Source organism: Bison bison, unplaced genomic scaffold (genome assembly GCF_000754665.1).
Source record: "Bison bison bison isolate TAMUID 2011002044 unplaced genomic scaffold, Bison_UMD1.0 scf7180017864483, whole genome shotgun sequence".
NCBI classification, from domain to species: Eukaryota; Metazoa; Chordata; class Mammalia; order Artiodactyla; family Bovidae; genus Bison; species Bison bison.
In genome coordinates this window covers 1,670,731-1,676,119 of record NW_011495043.1, presented here as the reverse complement: position 1 = coordinate 1,676,119, position 5,389 = coordinate 1,670,731, and positions in this window count along the sequence as shown.

The following is a 5,389-nucleotide window of genomic DNA, read 5'->3' as shown; positions in this document are numbered from 1 at the left end:
TTAGCCCTCCTCCCCAAACCTTGTCAGTCCTGTCTCCAGATCTCTAGGTAATACCCACATACATTCAAAAAAAGTATTTGTGAAATAATTGACCAACTAAACATAGCAAATTAGTAAATGGAGATTAAGAACATAACTATAATCTGAAAAGAAAATGTTACCTTGAGATGGGGGCAGAAATTCTAATAAGCATACTGATTTAGCTTTCAAACAAGTAACATTTCCTTTTCTGATGGCTCCTTCGAAAGAAATTAAAGTATCACGTAGAAATATTAATAATCTTCCATCCACCCAAAAAAATCACATTTACATTTCTTAATGATTCTAAAAACAGGGCTGGCCGTAGATTTATTCAGCTGTGATACAGTCATGGGGTTCTAGAGTTGACAAATCCTGAGCAGTTCTAGATTAGGGATCCTAAAATCCTGCTCTTCCATGAGAGACCTGGGTGTGGGAAGGATGAGGAACAGGTGGAGCTCTGAGTTGCCCTCCTGCCTTTGTTTTCAGCAGAGCAGTTCCACTCTTACCTATGTGCTTTGGAACACTAAAGAAAACCTCTGACTGGGTAGTCAGTTCTGATTTGTACAGTCAGGAAACCGAGGCCCAAACAGGTTAAGTGATCTGCCCAAGGTCACACAGTTAAGTTTTCTGATTACCAGATCAGTCTTCTAACCATGCCAGTTACTCAAACACTATTTGACAAATTGTTGGGCCATCCATACAAATAGGATTTCACTTGGTTTTGCTTGGCAGATAAAAGTGAAGGTTGAAATTATGGCCATTTGGAATATTGACAGAAAGCCAGGATAGGATTAGGTCTCCTGATTTGTCATCCCTATTGCTTTAGTTTTCAATGAATATTATCTTACGTGCTTTTCTTAGTTCTATATTATCCACGAAGAAAATGTTGTGTCTTCTTCATTGGAGATATTTTTAAAGTACATTTAGACTGAGCTTAGATTCAGGGAACTGCTCAGATAGCAGTGACTTCTGTACTTCACCACAGCACATCTGTTTAGTTTGACATTTCTTAAGAGTTGTATTTCTTTATTCTCTAGGTCTAGAACTGGTATCTTTGCACACAAGTGAGGTACAATGAAATATACATAATGAATCAAATATGCTTGAGCAAATGTATTTCTGGAAAAATAGCACCACTTATACCCCAGGAAGTAGCTACATATTTTATAGTGTTTGTTTTAATTAAATGTTTCAAGAGAGATGAACTTTACCTTTAGTTCTGTTATCCTGCCACTTCCTTTCCTGTTTGAATGCTTCCTTTTATTGGGTTGTAAGTGGAAAATGGGGCTTCCCTGGTGGCTCGTTGATTCAAAGAATCTGCCTGCAGTGCAGGAGTTGCAGGTTCAAGCCCTGGGTAGAGAAGATCCTCTGGAGGAGGCATGGCAACTCACTCCAATATTCTTGCCTGGAAATCCCATGAACAGAGGAGCCTGACAAGCTACTGTCCATAGAGTCGCACAGAGTCCGACACGACTGAAGCAACTGAGCATGTGCACATGTGAGGGGGAAACAGGCCAGGGAAACCTGGACAAGATTTACATGTCCTAAAGAGGAAGTCTCCTAAGCCTCACCTTCTATTAATAACACTGAATTCAGAATGTCTACCTTAGGCAACTTGAAAACCCCTCCCACTATAATAGTGAAGAAAGCTTTATTGAAAGCAGTCATTCATTTAGCAAATATTTGTGAGACCTACTTTTTGCTAGGCATTAAGCCCCATGACTGGAAATCCCATTTGATTTATCAGTAACCATCCAAAATTAAAATATCTCAAGCAATGAAAATAAAATTGACATTGTAAAAAGGGAGTAGGAACAGACACAACAAGATCGGCAAAACAATGATTATGGTAGAAGATCAGTGATGAGTTCATGGAACCTCACTGTATAATGAAAATGAATCATTCATTGACTCATGATGCATCCAACTTTGTGCGTGGTTGGAAACTTCCTAAATAAAAAAAAAATTAGACACATATTTAGTTGGTGAAGTCGGTGTGGGTCCAAGACCAGAAGACAATACCAGCAATGAAACTTGAAAGAGTCAGATCAGAATAATTTTAAAAAGAGGTAAAAGGCAAACACAAATTAGAGCCCAAACAGACATTAAAGGACCATTGCTAGGGTTTTCCAGCTCCCATAGTGAGATAAAGCTGCAGGGTTGAAGCAGAACTGGGCTAAAGTTGTGACTTTCTGTCATTTCTAGTGCTCAGTGCATATTTATGAGTAAGATAACTGCTCCATAGTTTATACTCCATTCTCTTCAAAGTTGTTTTTGTTTTTTTTTTTTATGTTATTTATCTGTTTTTGGCTGCACTGGGTCTTCATTGCTGTGCAGACTTTCTCCAGCTGTGGCAAGGTGGGGCTCCTCTTTATTGCAGCGCATGGGCTTCTCACTGCAGTGTCTTCTCTGGCTGTGGAGCAAGGGTTCTAGGTGAGCAGGCTCAGTAGTTCTGGCGCATGGGCTTAGTTGCCCCATGGCATGTGGGATCTTCCTGGACCAGGGATCAAACCCATGTCGCCTGCATTGGCAGGCAGATTCTTAACCACTGGACCACCAGGGAAGTCCCTCTTCAAAGCATTTGATACTTCTTTTCTTCCCGGGATTTTTATTTTTATCTCCTAAAAATTGCTCACCATTTGAACCCAATTAATTAGATCAATGTGACACATACTAGATATTTAAAAATAATTGGTGAACAAATGTTTTCAGCGACACTATTTAGAGATTCTTATTCTCATTTTTTCTGGAAAGCAGCCCGAATGATCACCCCATTATCTTCTGTATGTGTGATTCTAAAAACAGGTTTGCAGGGACTCATAGATCATATGCCATGGTAAGTATTAGACTAGAGCATTCTTTACATCTAACCTCCAAACTAATTTTTTTCGTATCATTTCTTTTTCCTTTCTGGTTCCTGGACTGATGATATGACACTGCTGAATCACAGTGTCCACATGTTTGATTTTTGACAGCAAGTCAGAGGTTTCCTCTGTGCAAATTTAGCAACACAAATCCCTTTACACTAGGCTTGTGAGCATGTCCAATTGCTGACATCATTATGTGATGAGTTTATGATTACTGGGCAGAGAGGCTCATAGGATGTTCTAACCTGGAGCTTGAATTAAATGCATTTTTATGTTTTGTTTTGTTTTTAGGAGACTCTTACCAGTCAGTCTGTAAGATTTATGCAACACTGACAATGCAGAGCCCCATTCAACGCTCTGAGTTCACACAGAGAATTAAGAGAAACAGTCCTTGTCTACGTAGCACGTGGTTTGCAATTTTAAGCCTGTCTAGTGTGAGTCAAAATTATGCCCTCTCCTTGGTGCTGTTTTCTTCTGTTAATTCAAACTGTGATTAAAATAGGTTGATAACTGGTTTATAGCCTCCTTTATAGAATTTGCATTGTAGCTCAAGGGCTAGAAATAGCAATTTAATTAGAGACTTACAGTCATGCATTTCATAGTGATAAATGTCTTGTGAATATTTAGACTATTAGTGAAGGTGAAATATTTTTGGCTTTCCTTTAACTTATTTAATATTCTCCTTTTCTGGAATCTATTTCCCAAGCAGATGTCACACTCTTATTCCAGATGAAAATAGCATTCATGATGCCTTAAGTCTAGTTCTAACAACCCTGCCCCCACCTTGCCCCAAACCTAGTAGGTCATAAAAGTTCACTGCTACATTTCTTCCCTAGAAATCATTAACAATAGAAAACTTCAAAAGACAAATATTCTTTTTGCTCCTTACTTACGGGTTTCATTGATAAATTACTATTATATATACATACACACATATGTACGGCTTCCCTGGTGGCTCAGCTGGTAAAGGATCCGCCTGCAATGCAGGAGACCTGGGTTCGATCCCTGGGTTGGGAGAAGATCCCCTGGAGGGCATGGCAACCCGCTCCAGTATACTTGCCTGCGGAATCGCCATGGACAGAGGAGCCTAGCGGGCTACAGTCCATGGGGTCACAAAGAGTCGGACACGACTGAGCGACTAAGCACTGCACAGCACACACTTATGTATGCGTGTACATGTATATATACACACATCTGGTATGAATTCTACTTGAGAAAAACATATTTAAAAATTCACCCATTATGCAATTATTTGGTTTTAATGTATTTTTTACATAAATTTATGTTGTTCTATGGAGTAGTTTTAGCATAATATTCCAGCTGTTTAATGAAAAGAATTTGTGACCGGGGGTAATATTTCAGCAAGAACTGGTACCGCAGCCACTCTCTGAGTAGGCCTTCCAGCAGGGGAGTACACAATGACTGACAAATTTAGTACCTGGGGCTGTGATGTGGCTTTGGCTCCACCAGAAACTGCAGCAACCTCGGGCCTTCCGAGTTCACCTCCCCCCCCACACACACACATATGCAGTGCCCAGAGTCCCCACGTGATGCCCACACGTGCTTCTACATAGCATGCATGTTAAGTCACTTCAGTCGTGTCTGACTCTTTGCAGCCCTATGGGCTGTAGCCACCAGACTCCTCTGTCCATGGGATTCTCCAGGCAAGAATACTGGAGGGGGTTGCCATGCCCTCCTCCAGGGGATCTTCCTGACCCAAGGATCAAACCCACATCTCTTATATCTCCTGAATTGATAAGCAGGTTCTTTCACTAGCGCCACCTGGGAAGCCCTATGCATAGGCTTTCCTGCAACTAGTCCTCTCTGCTTTCTTCCTGTCTGTCTGCTGCTGGGCCCCTAATGCCCTGAAGGAGTGTCTGAGCTGTTCTCAGGCCCAGGAAGGCAGCCCAGCCTGAGCTGAGGCCACGGGTGCTTGCTGCTGGGCAGTCTGTGCCCTGTCCTCCCAGCAGCAGAAGGGCCTGTCTGCTCCTTGGTCCAGACGCAGGCCTGTCCTACCCATTCAACTACATGCTGCCCAAACCAAGTTTAGCCATCATCCTAAAACACTCTTCATCTCCCACCCCCTTCCTCATGCAAAAAAAAAGCAAAAAGAAAAAACAGGACTACATTCCATAATGCAGGGGCTTCAAAACTCGCATTGTCTACCAAGTTTTTGTAAAACAAATATTTAGGGGGTGGGAAGGAGGCTCAAGAGGGATGGGATACAGCCATGCATATGGCTGATTCGCATGTTGTACAGCAGAATCTACAAAACGTTGTAAAGCACTTATGTTATTGTTTAGGCGCTAAATCGTATCCGACTCTTTTGCAACTCCAGTGACTGTAGCCTGCTGGGCTCCTCTGTCCATGGGATTTCCCAGGCAAGAACACTGGGATGGGTTGCATTTCCTTCTCCAGGGAATCTTCCTGACCTAGGAATTAAACCCAAGTCACCTGCACTGAAAGGCAGATTCTTTACCACTGAGACTACCAGGGCAGCC